Genomic DNA, 15744 nt, shown 5'->3' with positions numbered 1-15744 from the left:
CAGGGGTGTATGACTATACAGGCGGGGTGGGCGGGCAGGGGTGTATGACTATACAGGCGGGGTGGGCGGGCAGGGGTGTATGACTATACAGGGGGGGGACAGGGGTGTATGACTATACAGGGGGGACGGACAGGGGTGTATGACTATACAGGCGGGGTGGGCGGGCAGGGGTGTATGACTATACAGGGGGGGGACAGGGGTGTATGACTATACAGGGGGGGGACAGGGGTGTATGACTATACAGGGGGGGGACAGGGGTGTATGACTATACAGGGGGGGGACAGGGGTGTATGACTATACAGGGGGGGGGACAGGGGTGTATTACTATACAGGGGGGGGGGACAGGGGTGTATTACTATACAGGGGGGGGGACAGGGGTGTATTACTATACAGGGGGGGGGCAGACAGGGGTATATGACTATACAAGGCGGCGGATAGGGGTGTTTTACTATACAGGGAAATGTAGTTCCCTTAGTAACAGTACAGGGCTGTAGCATAGGAGGAATGAATGGGCTGCAGCAGGATGTCTCCTATAACTTATCCTGCCTGCTGCAGCCCATTCATTCCTCCTATGCTACACTCCTGTACTGTTACTTAGGGAAGTACAGGACAGCCGCCCCCAAATGCTGCTCCTCCAGCTCTGACACGCCGGCGTCCCTGCACACACAGGAAAACATGGGCAGTGTTCGCCGGCCGGGTGTGTGGGGGAGGAGCCTCGGAGGGGAGAGGTGGGGGGCCTCGGACAGGACGGGACCAGTGGGGGGCATCGGACGGGACGGGACGGGACTGGACCGCTGGGGGTGGGGTGGTATCTGACAGGTGAGGAGCCTCAGACGGGACCGGACGGGTAAGGAGGGCGGGCGCTTGGACGGGACTTGCGGGGGGCGGGGCCTTCTTACACTGCTGCTCCTCCACCACCTCCCGCTCTGATATTAGCGCCCCTGCACATAATGTACAGCGCTAATGCCAGGCGGCGTGCGTGTGTGCGGGGGGCGCTCTCACAGGATGGGCGCAGTGAGGGGGCACTCTAACAGGGAGATAGAAAGCAAAAATACCGCAGATACCGTCCTGGCTAAGTTGAGGTCGGTTAACCGACGCCAGTGACGGTATCGGTATTTTTGCGGTATACCGCCCAGCCCTACATATAAATTATGTTCCTGTTACCATTTCCATCTATATACACCATGGGCGGCATTTACTATCGGTACACTAGTGAGAAAGCGCAGATTCGCCCCTTCATCCTGGCATATGCCTGCCATATCCCCTGCTCACCTGATAGGTGAGCGAGGGCGGCAGGGTGGGGAGGAGGCATGGCCTGCTCGTAAATTATGATGCAAATCTACACCTGCAGGTCACTCATTCCAATGAAGGACAGTGCATTGTTCAGTACAGTATTCACAAGTCCTACAGTTACCTCTTCCCAGTCTCAAATGGCTGATAAAAGGGAGTAAGGGTGCGCTTACACAGACAGATTTATGTGACAGGTCTTTGAAGCCAAAGCCAGAAACAGACTATAAACATGGAACAGGTCATAAAGGAAAAAGATTTAAATTTTTTTTCATATCCATTTCCTGGCTTTGGCTTCAAAAATCTGTCAGATAAATATATCTGAAAACGCACCATAAGGCCGGATTCTCCCTACGTAAGACACCGGCCGTGTCACAGAACGCCCTGTGTCAGTGAAGTTTATCCTGGTCAGTACTGCAGTACCGGCCGGGATAAACTTAATTTTTCTATTGAATTGGGATGCGGGCACATCTGAGTGTGCCTGCATCCCAATTCACCATTGAACACAATGGAAAGTATTGCCAGAGCCGCACTCTTCATTGTGTGACTCGTCAGGCTTGTGCGGCTGCTATTCAATGAATAGCAGCTGCACAAAACTGACATGTCCGGCCGGGATTCCATTCAATAAAATTTCTACAACGGCCGTGATTTATGCAAAAGATACGTTGTGTGAACATTGCCTAAGACTGTAGGACAAACGAATACAGGCAGCCTCTCCCCAGCCCAAAACATCTGATAGCAAGCAATAAGTTGTGTCCACCCATCCTAGTCAAACAGATGACAACAGACGGTATTCAAAATGGTGAGGCTTGTACAGGAATAACGCAACATCGGTTTTCTATATAACCCTACAGACATCTCTTGAGGCTGTAGAGAAGACAGCGGAGCACCGTGAGGGAGCCAGGTGGTTAGTTGAGAACAGGGGAGGGACCTCACTATTTGGGTAGCTACCAACAGGGGGACCCAGCTAATATGAGAAACTACATATGGGGGAAGGACCTACTTTATAAGAGAAAATACCTACAGGGGGCATCTATCTAATGGGGGTGACTAGCCACTGGGGACACCTACCTAATGGGGGGGGGGGGGGGGGGGGGAGTTACCAACTAGGGACAGCAACCTCTCCACCTAATGGGGGATGAGAACCTACTGCCTTTCGCCAACCCACTTATATTCCTAGTTTACTTTACTTTATTTTATTTTACTGTGTGAGACACCAAGGAAGGCATTCTCCACGTTTTGGGTACTCTATGCAGGGAAAGGTAAGTAAGGAGGGGAAAGAAAGCAGAACCTAAGATGTTTGTCGTTTGTCTGGAGAGATGAAAGAAATAAAAGAAGAAATTATCTGGGCCAGATGGAGAAGAAAGGGAATATAAGAAGCTCATCACTTGTGAGTCACTAGACTGTACTGTAATCTCTCAGAGGGTGCATAGTGGTAATGACAGTAGTCATTAGTGCAGTCATGTCAAACTCTGGCCCGCGGTGCCATTATTTTTGGCCCGACAGGCAATTCAGAGTTTCAAATACATCTGGCCCACCATAGCATTAGATTACAATATGGGTGTTCCGGACAGCCCATATTATAATATTGTAGGCCACAGGCAGTCCAGGGTGACAGGTTCCCTTTAACAACTGTTCTAGGGGCTGGCTACTATATAAGAGTCTATTGGGGTCTCGCCATTATGCTGGAGAAATTGCGGTGAGGAGGGAACCCTCATACACATTTTCTGGAGTTATCCAAAATTGGTACCCTTCTGGAACAAAGTATGGCGTATCTCTTCTACCTTTACTGACCGCCTGCTCCCCTTCTCTCCGTCGCTCTTTCTCCTACATATTTCCGACATCTCCCTGAAATCCTACCAACGCTCTGTCCTCCGACATCTGATCAATGCAGCGCAAGCGTGTATCCGGGCCCTATGGCGCCGCCCTGAACCCCCCAGTATCGCCATGTGGTTTTGCAAAATAGAGGACATCAAACACATGGAGGACCTCACTGCACAGTTACATGGACGGAACTGTGTTCTTTCGGACATGGTTCTATTGGGACCAATTCATAGAGACGACCGAGTACAGGACTCTTCTGGCTCAGTGAGTCGTGGCCCCTGGGTTCCCCCTCTCCCTCCCCCCCCCCCCCTTCTTCCCCCTCCTGCTGCCCCTTTGCTTGTCCCCCTCGTTTTCTTTCCCCTGTTCTTTATCTCTTTCAACAACTATTCCTCGGTCATGGTCCGAGTGGTAGTCCTCTCTCTTATTCTTCATACCCTTTAAAAGGTTGCCCCCAGTTGTGGGTTGTGTAATGCACTTTGTATATGTACCACAAACAACTGTTGTTGCTGTTTGTTTTCTCATGTTTTTCCATGAGTGTTTTCATGGTTGTACCGTTCTCTCCTTTGAGAGTGTGTGCACTGTGGGTTGTTTTTTTTCCAAAAATTGAAAATTAAAAAAAAAAAAAAAAAAAGTCTATTGGGGGAGGGTGGCTACTATATAAGTGATTATGGGGATGGGCTGGCTACTATATGAGCCTATGGGGGAGGGCTGGCTACTATATGAGACTATGGGGGAAGGCTGGCTACTATATGAGACTACTGGGGAGGGCTGGCTACTATAGGAGACTACTGAGGGAGGGCTGGCTACTATATCAGACTATGGGGGAAGGCTGGCTCCTATATGAGACTACTGGGGAGGGCTGGCTACTATATGTGACTACTGAGGGAGGGCTGGCTACTATTTGGGCACTATTGGGGAGGGCTGACTATTAATGAGAGACTACAGGGGAGGGCTGGCTATAATATGAGACTATTGGGGAGGGCTGACTACTATTTGGGCACTATTGGGAAGGCTGGCTAATATGTGGGGCAATTTTGGTTGGGTTGGCTACTACATGGGGCAATGTTAGGGAGGGGGGGTTGGCTATTAATCTAAATAATCTTTAGTAGCAGGTGAATGTAGGAATAAATTTGCTATTAATGCATAAAAGAGTTATAATGCTACAGCGACCCTTTACCATTAGGTATGCCTATTCATTGGTTATTTGCATTAGCACATTTGCAAAAGCTCCCGGTGCTGCCTTGACATGAGATACATCATATACAATCTAATTCTTACACTCTGCTCACTTCTCCATAACCCAGTGCCCCCAATACTTGTGAATTACGGAGTGAGAATTCCGGGCTTGTACATGCTAGCATCTCAGATGTCCATATACTGGCCCTTATTACACAATAACCATTAGTGATGGAGAAATATAAGTACATTCTATGCATTGTCCAAGATATTGCAATGGATGGATTTTTCTGCTGGTAATAGGGGTCTACAAGATGATCTGTGAATATGAGCCACAAAGTAGGGGGCAGAAACAGGTGGGGGGAGGGGAGAATAGCAGCTGTCAACGCAGTGTCCCAGCATGTCCAATGCCCACCAGACATCCTCTAGGTGGCGCCAACTACGCTGCACATACAGGGGGAGAGAACCTGTGAGCACATGGCTCTGTGACACAGAAACAAAAAAAAGAGGAGTCAGTTGTGTCAGTTCACAAAACTTTTGACATGACATAGAAAAGTGTCAGAAGTTACACCGCACAAGTGGAAACGATTTTTTTGCTGTAGAAGGAAGACTTGCTGTATTTATTGCACCAATACCATAAAATAGCAGTCACTTACTGAAAATTCACTGCATTTTATTCCCTGGGAATCAATCACCTCTAGTTACAGATAAAACAGACGACTACAGAAATATTTCTGCCTCTACGAGGATTGTAGATCGGGCGGGTTTTTTCTTTTTAGCAGTAAAGAATATGAGAAAGCAGCACATCCTTCCTGGCTGGAGCTCCCCAGTCTCCTGTATAATGACTGTCTCTTCCTGACAGCCTGCCTCTTCTCCTGTATAATGACTGTCTCTTCCTGACAGCCTGCCTCTTCTCCTGTATAATGACTGTCTCTTCCTGACAGCCTGCCTCTTCTCCTGTATAATGACTGTCTCTTCCTGACAGCCTGCCTCTTCTCCTGTATAATGACTGTCTCTTCCTGACAGCCTGCCTCCTCTTCTGTATAATGACTGTCTCTTCCTGACAGCCTGCCTCTTCTCCTGTATAATGACTGTCTCTTCCTGACAGCCTGCCTCCTCTTCTGTATAATGACTGTCTCTTCCTCACAACCTGTCTCTTCTCCTGTATAATGACTGTCTCTTCCTCACAACCTGTCTCTTTTCCTGTATTATGACTGTCTCTTCCTGACAGCCTGCCTCTTCTCCTGTATAATGACTGTCTCTTCCTGACAGCCTGCCTCCTCTTCTGTATAATGACTGTCTCTTCCTCACAACCTGTCTCTTCTCCTGTATAATGACTGTCTCTTCCTGACAGCCTGTCTTCTCCTGTATAATGACTGTCTCTTCCTGACAGCCTGCCTCTTCTCCTGTATAATGACTGTCTCTTCCTGACAGCCTGCCTCTTCTCCTGTATAATGACTGTCTCTTCCTGACAGCCTGCCTCTTCTCCTGTATAATGACTGTCTCTTCCTGACAGCCTGCCTCTTCTCCTGTATAATGACTGTCTCTTCCTGACAGCCTGCCTCTTCTCCTGTATAATGACTGTCTCTTCCTGACAGCCTGCCTCTTCTCCTGTATAATGACTGTCTCTTCCTGACAGCCTGCCTCTTCTCCTGTATAATGACTGTCTCTTCCTGACAGCCTGCCTCTTCTCCTGTATAATGACTGTCTCTTCCTCACAACCTGTCTCTTTTCCTGTATAATGACTGTCTCTTCCTGACAGCCTGCCTCTTCTCCTGTATAATGACTGTCTCTTCCTGACAGCCTGCCTCCTCTTCTGTATAATGACTGTCTCTTCCTGACAGCCTGCCTCTTCTCCTGTATAATGACTGTCTCTTCCTGACAGCCTGCCTCCTCTTCTGTATAATGACTGTCTCTTCCTCACAACCTGTCTCTTCTCCTGTATAATGACTGTCTCTTCCTGACAGCCTGTCTCTTTTCCTGTATAATGACTGTCTCTTCCTCACAACCTGTCTCTTTTCCTGTATAATGACTGTCTCTTCCTGACAGCCTGCCTCTTCTCCTGTATAATGACTGTCTCTTCCTGACAGCCTGCCTCTTCTCCTGTATGACTGTCTCTTCCTGACAGCCTGCCTCTTCTCCTGTATAATGACTGTCTCTTCCTCACAACCTGTCTCTTTTCCTGTATAATGACTGTCTCTTCCTGACAGCCTGCCTCTTCTCCTGTATAATGACTGTCTCTTCCTGACAGCCTGCCTCTTCTCCTGTATAATGACTGTCTCTTCCTGACAGCCTGCCTCTTCTCCTGTATAATGACTGTCTCTTCCTGACAGCCTGCCTCTTCTCCTGTATAATGACTGTCTCTTCCTGACAGCCTGCCTCTTCTCCTGTATAATGACTGTCTCTTCTTGACAGCCTGCCTCTTCTCCTGTATAATGACTGTCTCTTCCTCACAACCTGTCTCTTTTCCTGTATAATGACTGTCTCTTCCTGACAGCCTGCCTCTTCTCCTGTATAATGACTGTCTCTTCCTGACAGCCTGCCTCCTCTTCTGTATAATGACTGTCTCTTCCTGACAGCCTGCCTCTTCTCCTGTATAATGACTGTCTCTTCCTGACAGCCTGCCTCCTCTTCTGTATAATGACTGTCTCTTCCTCACAACCTGTCTCTTCTCCTGTATAATGACTGTCTCTTCCTGACAGCCTGTCTCTTTTCCTGTATAATGACTGTCTCTTCCTCACAACCTGTCTCTTTTCCTGTATAATGACTGTCTCTTCCTGACAGCCTGCCTCTTCTCCTGTATAATGACTGTCTCTTCCTGACAGCCTGCCTCTTCTCCTGTATAATGACTGTCTCTTCCTGACAGCCTGCCTCTTCTCCTGTATAATGACTGTCTCTTCCTCACAACCTGTCTCTTTTCCTGTATAATGACTGTCTCTTCCTGACAGCCTGCCTCTTCTCCTGTATAATGACTGTCTCTTCCTGACAGCCTGCCTCTTCTCCTGTATAATGACTGTCTCTTCCTGACAGCCTGCCTCTTCTCCTGTATAATGACTGTCTCTTCCTCACAACCTGTCTCTTCTCCTGTATAATGACTGTCTCTTCCTGACAGCCTGCCTCTTCTCCTGTATAATGACTGTCTCTTCCTGACAGCCTGCCTCTTCTCCTGTATAATGACTGTCTCTTCCTCACAACCTGTCTCTTTTCCTGTATAATGACTGTCTCTTCCTGACAGCCTGCCTCCTCTTCTGTATAATGACTGTCTCTTCCTCACAACCTGTCTCTTCTCCTGTATAATGACTGTCTCTTCCTGACAGCCTGTCTTCTCCTGTATAATGACTGTCTCTTCCTGACAGCCTGTCTTCTCCTGTATAATGACTGTCTCTTCCTGACAGCCTGCCTCTTCTCCTGTATAATGACTGTCTTCCTGACAGCCTGCCTCTTCTCCTGTATAATGACTGTCTCTTCCTGACAGCCTGCCTCTTCTCCTGTATAATGACTGTCTCCTCTTCACAACCTGTCTCTTCTCCTGTATAATGACTGTCTCTTCCTCACAACCTGCCTCTTCTCCTGTATAATGACTGTCTCTTCCTCACAGCCTGCCTCTTCTCCTGTATAATGACTGTCTCTTCTCCTGTACTATGACTGTCTCTTCTTTACAACCCATCTTCTCGTGTATGGCTGTCTCTTCCTGACAGCCTGCCTCTTCTCCTGTATAATGACTGTCTCTTCCTGACAGCCTGCCTCTTCTCCTGTATAATGACTGTCTCTTCCTGACAGCCTGCCTCTTCTCCTGTATAATGACTGTCTCTTCCTGACAGCCTGCCTCTTCTCCTGTATAATGACTGTCTCTTCCTCACAACCTGCCTCTTCTCCTGTATAATGACTGTCTCTTCCTGACAGCCTGCCTCTTCTCCTGTACTATGACTGTCTCTTCTCCTGTATAATGACTGTCTCTTCCTCACAACCTGCCTCTTCTCCTGTATAATGACTGTCTCTTCCTCACAACCTGCCTCTTCTCCTGTATAATGACTGTCTCTTCCTCACAACCTGCCTCTTCTCCTGTATAATGACTGTCTCTTCCTGACAGCCTGCCTCTTCTCCTGTATAATGACTGTCTCTTCCTGACAACCTGCCTCCTCTTCTGTATAATGACTGTCTCTTCTTTACAACCCATCTTCTCGTGTATGGCTGTCTCTTGCTCAGGACCCATCTTTTCCTCAGTATTGTTATTGTCTCTGAGAGCCTGTCTGTTCTGTATAGTGGCTGTCTCTTGTGTATGGAGTCTGTTCCCCTGGATTGTGACTGCCGCTGCCTGCACCTTCCCGCTCGGTTATCCCGTCCCCCGTCGCTGTATCTCGGTCTCTCTCCGCTCCCCGCCCGTTAGTTATCTGTACCCCCGGCCCCGGTGTCTCTCACCTCTCGGCCTGTGTCTCTCACGCTCTCGGCTCTTGTGTCGCACACTCACACGTCACCGTCCTGCGCGCCTTCTCTTTCCCTCCACAGACCAAAGAGCGCAGGGCATTGTGGGGAGTGTAGTCTTAGTGTGACGTAAAAGGGGTGGGCCTGGGAGAATACGTGCGGCCATGTTATGACTGGCAGATGGTTACGTACCGTATCCCTGTTTTCTAAAACATAGGTATCAAACTCGCCCCCCCCCCCCCCCCCCCCCCAAACCTATTTAAAGCTACAATGCCCGAATGTCTGGGAAGTCAAAGCCTTAGCTGTCAAGGCACGATGGGAATTGTAGTTTTCCAACAGCTGGAGGGCCACAACTTGACAGCTGTGACCTAGCACCTACCTCCAGGGTGTTTCCATGACTACAGTGCACCTGACAGAACTGAGCAAGTGCTGTGAACCTCTCAGTAGTGGCCCTAGGCTGGGGCCTATGCCTACAGCTGGTCAGGTTGTAGTATATGCCTGTGCTCCAGGCCTCACACTATTATTATATTGATCAGGCAGGTGATGAGCAGATCAATAATCCAGCCTTGTTGTGGAATGCTGGAGATCACTGGCAAGATTTACAAATGTACATTTCTAATTAATTTATATAGTAATCTGCTCCAATTTGCTGCTGCCAAATAACATGTCTGCAGCACATCCACCCTGTGTATTCTGATATCATTTTTTTTTATGATACTTACCTATCCCAGTGCCCCTGCAGCTCCTACTCGGCACCTTCCTGTCTCCCTCCTCATCACTACTAGTAGATAAGTCAGACTTCTTAGGAGGGCCTGTCTGCTATGTTTGGAGACCTTGCTGCCTCAGGCCTAGACATCAAAGGCATATCAAAGCATTTTACAAGAAAACCTACAGGAAAGAGATATTGAGTGATACAACAAGACAAAGCCCCCGAGTAGGGATAAATGAATTTACAGTAAAAAAGTGAAGCGCTTTGTTACCTCTCAAATCCGGTCATTAGCCAGCTGACTCCTTTTTTCTTTTTTTTAATCAAACCAGTTTTTTTGTTAAGAGTTAGCATGGAACAACAGATAAAATAGCATCATACAGTAATTATGAGCCAGCTGACTTTTAACTCCTCCCCGGGTGCTGGGAAAAGCTGGATCCAGTCCTAGGAAACTTCTCCCAGTTTCCCAGGACTGGATCAAGCTTTTTCCAGCACCCATGGGGAAATGGCATAGAGCAGAAGGGAGTTAGAATATTACTATTTTATAAATACTTCATTGGTTTTCATAAAGTTCATAAAAAACAAAACAAATGTGGAAAATGAAAACTTCTTGCTGAAACAAGTGAAAGTTATTTACAGTGTATAGTACTGCGTAGATAAATGTGCACGTTTTGGTGCTGCACTGTACCCTTGCGTGAAATAATGACATGACCCGTAGGGCTGGTATATATATATAGTCTCTCACAGTGACAGGACTACAGGTCCCATAATGCTCATACCTAGGCCGATAACAGTAAGTCCGATGCCAGCAGGTAAATGATGCAGGGTTTTACCGTGATTCAGTAGTCCTTCAGCAGCAGTTATTACCAGTCCTTAGGCAAGTCCAAGACTCCTTACGCTCAACGCGTTTCCTGCGGTTCGCATTCATCAGGAACGATGTAGATGGAGTATAGTCTTATTGTATCTTTATGGCTCTGATAACGGCCGCAGATACATGCCCGCGGCACAGATTTAAATGCTTTGCACGCCTCAACCCCGCCCCGCTCGTACGTCACAGACTTCCGGGTTACCCCGGTCACGTGTTCGTGACGTCATAGTATGCAGAGTGAGAAGGCGTGCTCAAGCTGGTAATGTGTGATAGGGATCGTGGGGAACTCCGCCCCGTTCCCGGCTATATTGATACAGCATAGTGAATAGTATGTTCTAGTGAAGGTTAGTGATGTGCATACTCAGACCATAGCAACACACGGAGAGTACAATGCCCTGTTCGGCACGTCCATGTCAGCATATTGTCAACTAGAGAGGAATATTGTCAACTAGAGAGGCACTCAGACTCACCACTAGTGAGTGACCTCGAAAACAGGATCAGGAGAAACTATGTCCAATATGTATCAGCCTAAGATAGTGTTAATGGTTCTCCTTCGGGCAGCACGGCAGCTGCATATATACTGCATACAGGTAGCACAGCGGCCACCATCTTTACTGATGCAGATGCCCAACTATAGAACAACACGGCGGTTGACCACACATAGAGCGCTTGGTGCCAGACCATGGCGCAGCACGGCGGCTGCCACAAACGGTGAGTGGCACCATGCGCCCAGGCTGCACGGCGGCTGCTATAGCATACAAGCATAGATGGTGCCAAGCATTAAGACAGTACGGCGGCTGTCAACGTTAGAATGCTGGCTCCAACTTACAGGGCAGCACGGCGGCTGCTATAATAGACTCAGATGGTATCAAGCATTAGGACAGTACGGCGACTGTCCAAGTTAGCATGCTGGCTCCACCTGACAGAACAGCACGGCGGCTGCTATAGCATACACAGATGGTGCCAAGCATTAAAACAGTACGGCGACTGTCAACGTTAAAAATGCTGGCTCCACCTGATAGGACAGCACAGCGTCTGTCAGATCATGCATTTCCTAGGACCGGGTAGTGAGACAGTATGCCAGCTACCCCCCAAATAGTATCCTGGGCCCAGCTGAGGGGCAGCGTGACGACTGCCATCCACGGGACTGTTGGGCAGGTAGTAAGCATCCACCCTGGCCCACATTGTCGTGAACGAGTCAGTGCTAAATATATCAGCAGGCACATAGTCTCGGATGCCATCCGATCAGTCAAATCATATGTTCATCTGGTGAGTGTCCAATTCAGCCTATATGAAGCTGCTGTATTGGATGTAATCATTGAGTCCTTGTGGTTTGAGAGCATGGAATTTGTAAGTCCATTCTGCTTCTTTCCGCAGGATGAGGTTCTCCCAGTCACCGCCTCTCACATTTGTTTTCACCACTTCAAGGACCTAGAAAGAGATTTGTCTCGGGTCACAATTATGCATCTCTTTACAGTGTAGCCCTACCGGGGTATCCCTGCCATGCGTGACGTCACCTACATGTTCCCTCATCCTCTCTCTCAGGGGTCTGATCATTTTGCCAACGTAGTTACGTGGACATGAACAGGTAAGTACATAGATCACCCCCTTCTTGGAGCAGTTAGTGAATTCATTGATGGGGTAGGAGATCCCTGTGACAGCACTCTTGACTTCCTTGCTTTGATTGATATATCTACACATGGAGCAGTGACCACATTTGAACATCCCGGGTGTCTGTCTATCTAGCCATGTCCCCGCCCTTTTAATGGGGGCTAAGTAGCTGGTGGTGAGTCTATCTTTCAGACTACGTCCCTTTCTGTATGTTATCTGTGGTGTAGCGGCTACCATTGTGGATATGTCAGGGTCTTTCAGTAGTATGTGCCAGTATCTGGATATGATGTTTCTGACTTCTTGTGATTGGCCGTCATATGTGCCTATTATTCTGCTGTGGCTCTCATCTTCCCTTTTAGGTTTCGGGGTAAGTAGTGTCTGTCTCTCAGTGGTAAGTGCCCTGTTATATGCTTTTCTAAGTGCTTTGTTCGGATACCCTTTATTTTGAAGTCTCTGACGAAGATCTAGCGCTTGTACTTTAAAGTCCTCAAGTGATGTACAGTTGCGCCTAATCCACAGGTATTGACCTGTCGGTATGCCTCTCTTGAGGGGATTAGGATGGCAGCTGTCCCACATCAAAAGTGTATTGGTGGCCGTCGTTTTTCTGTAGACCTTAGTTGCTAGTGCCCCATCTTGTTGTTTCCATATGCTCAGGTCAAGGAATGTAAGTTCCCTCTCGTCTATGGAGTATGTGAAATGAAGGCCTAGGTCATTGTTGTTAAGGGTCTTGATGAAATCCCTGAAGAGGTCCACCGATGACGTCCATAAAATCAGGATGTCATCGATGTATCTCAGCCAGAGGGGTATGTGTGTAGTATATAGGGCCATACTCTCATTAAATACTACTTGGTCCTCCCACCAGCTGAGATACAGGTTAGCGTACGTGGGGGCACAGGGGCTCCCCATCGCTGTACCCCGTTGCTGGTGGAAGGACCTCCCCTCAAATATGAAAAAGTTAGAGGTCAATGTGAATTCGAGTAACTGTAAGAGGAATTCATTGTGAGGTTCAAACTGTGTACCTCGTGTGCTGAGGAAGTGTCTGACAGCCTGGAGTCCCTTATCGTGTGGTATAGACGAGTACAGGGCTTCCACATCCAGGCTGATCAGAAGTGTGTTTTTGTCCAATGTGACCCCCTCTATCCTTTTTAGGACGTCCATGGTGTCCCTTAAGTATGATGGAAGGCTCACTACAAATGGGCGTAATATTTGATCAATATAAATGCTTGCATTTTGAGTCAAGTTGTCAATGCCCGATACTATGGGGCGCCCCTTGAGTGGTTGTAGGCCTTTATGTACTTTGGGGGTACAGTAGAAGACAGATGTACGAGGGTGTTTGGGGTTCATGTAGAGAAATTCATTGTTGCTGATGAGTTTGTGTCTATATGCATTAGTGAGTATTTTCTCTAGCTGTAACTGGTATTTGCGTTTGGGATCAGTGGTCAGTGGGGCATAGCATTCTCTATTCTCTAAGATGTCTAGGCACATTTTCATGACAACTATGTTGCCCCCTTTATCAGAGGTTTTAATCACAATAGATTTATCCATTTCTAGGGTGTGCAGGGCTTGTGACATCAGTAAAGATGGTGGCCGCTGTGCTACCTGTATGCAGTATATATGCAGCCACCGTGCTGCCCGAAGGAGAACCATTAACACTATCTTAGGCTGATACATATTGGACATAGTTTCTCCTGATCCTGTTTTCGAGGTCACTCACTAGTGGTGAGTGAGTGCCTCTCTAGTTGACAATATGCCTCTCTAGTTGACAATATGCTGACATGGACGTGCCGAACAGGGCATTGTACTCTCCGTGTGTTGCTATGGTCTGAGTATGCACATCACTAACCTTCACTAGAACATACTATTCACTATGCTGTATCAATATAGCCGGGAACGGGGCGGAGTTCCCCACGATCCCTATCACACATCACCAGCTTGAGCACGCCTTCTAACTCTGCATACTATGACGTCACGAACACGTGACCGGGGTAACCCGGAAGTCTGTGACGTACGAGCGGGGCGGGGTTGAGGCGTGCAGAGCATTTAAATCTGTGCCGCGGGCATGTATCTGCGGCCGTTATCAGAGCCATAGAGATACAATAAGACTATACTCCATCTACATCGTTCCTGATGAATGCGAACCGCAGGAGACGCGTTGAGCATAAGGAGTCTTGGACTTGCCTAAGGACTGGTAATAACTGCTGCTGAAGGACTACTGAATCACGGTGAAACCCTGCATCATTTACCTGCTGGCATCGGACTTACTGTTATCGGCCTAGGTATGAGCATTATGGGACCTGTAGTCCTGTCACTGTGAGAGACTATATATATACCAGCCCTACGGGTCATGTCATTATTTCACACAAGGGTACAGTGCAGCACCAAAACGTGCACATTTATCTACGCAGTACTATACACTGTAAATAACTTTCACTTGTTTCAGCAAGAAGTTTTCATTTTCCACATTTGTTTTGTTTCAGAAGGGATTAGAAGGCAGCCGGCTGATGAGCGGACTTCAGAGATAACAAAGCACTTTACTTTGTTATTACTGTAAATTCGCTCATCTCTACCCCCAGGTTAATCAATTTTCTAGCATGACTTGAAAAAAGTTGTGCACCATACATATAGACACTAAACCAGGTTCACACCAGCATATACCCTCCGCCACAATTCAGTTTCTCTTTTCCATTTGGTTATTAGAGAAACGGAATCTAGAAGACCCGTCAGTTTATTTCTGCTTATTCGTTCATTTAGGGTCCGTTCACACATACAGGATCTGCAGCAAATTTGATGACGCTGCTTTGAAGCTGCAGCTTCAAATCAGCGCCATCAAATCTGCTGCAGATCCTGTACATGTGAACGCACCCTTAAAGTATGTGCACACTGAGTAAATAGGACGGAAAGTCCGTTGCGTAACCCGACGCTCGCACCCGCTCGTGGACAGCGGTGGGCGCACGCGTCTCTGTCCGTGCTTTAGACTCCATTCTATGCACGGGCAGATTCCTTCCTCTGCCCAAAGAATGATCGAGTTCATTCTTTGGGCGGAGTAAGGAATTCGCCCGTGCATAGAATGCAGTCTATTACGTCGGATTGCCCGACGGACTTTCTGGCCTATTTATTCAGTGTGCACATACCCTTAATATGGATGGAAGGATCCATTCATGAATGACACAAACAGTGGTGTGAAAAAAGCCTCAATGTCTAGGTTCACATAGCATTTGTCTGTTTAATGGATCCATTTTTAAATGTTCAGTTTTAAAGTACAGAAAAACATAGTTAATCTCGTTTTTATGTACGCTAAAAAAAAGGGGGGGGGGGAGATCTGTTTCAATATATTATTTTATTTTATTTTTTTTATATTTTAATATAAGTTAATGGAAAACAAATCCTGATGGATGGTATACAACATGATCCTTTTTTTAATCATAAAATGGATACATTAAACAGAGAGCAAAGTTCGAGTTATATATCAGTCACAGACGATTAACATGCTAGAGTCCCTCTTTTCTGGGAACATGTGGTTCATAATGCATTGTTGGCGATATGTGATATGTGACTAATGTTTGAGTTGATTTTCTGTCATTACTTCATGCCTATATGTTATGTGATTGGAAAATGGTAAAATTTTTTGAAAATAAACAGTTTAAAAAAAAAAAAAACAGAGAGCAAAAACACAGTGTAAACCTAGCCTTACTTACTTTTTCTCCCTGCACCGTGTAGGTTTACCTGAGATGGGCAATACTATTATTTGCGTGTTACTAGTCTACTTTGATTGTGTTTGTCTATAATTAACACTTGGATAACTATTAGACCATATTTTATTACATAGTTCAGCAATGGGTGATTTTAAAGG

The 15744-nt window shown here is 47.1% G+C and overlaps 1 protein-coding gene across 4 annotated transcripts in view; it reads right to left on the bottom strand.

Moving 5' to 3' along the window:
- The window catches only part of DCAF1 (DDB1 and CUL4 associated factor 1), a 39883-nt gene extending 30380 nt beyond the window's left edge, over positions 1 to 9503 (bottom strand). For 2 of the 4 annotated variants that reach the window (XM_069966552.1, XM_069966556.1), the window contains exon 1: positions 8707 to 8808. The gene's annotated coding sequence lies outside the window, so the exon portion shown is untranslated. Of the gene's footprint in view, positions 1 to 8706; positions 8809 to 9088; positions 9117 to 9431 lie in introns of those variants that run through there. The other 2 variants (XM_069966554.1, XM_069966555.1) reach the window with 2 other exon arrangements.
- Between the last annotated feature and the right edge of the window lie 6241 nt (positions 9504 to 15744).

Source organism: Dendropsophus ebraccatus, chromosome 4, assembly GCF_027789765.1.
Source record: "Dendropsophus ebraccatus isolate aDenEbr1 chromosome 4, aDenEbr1.pat, whole genome shotgun sequence".
Lineage (NCBI taxonomy): Eukaryota > Metazoa > Chordata > Amphibia > Anura > Hylidae > Dendropsophus > Dendropsophus ebraccatus.
Note: the sequence above shows the minus strand (reverse complement) of the source record. Positions and strands in the feature narration are given on the sequence as shown.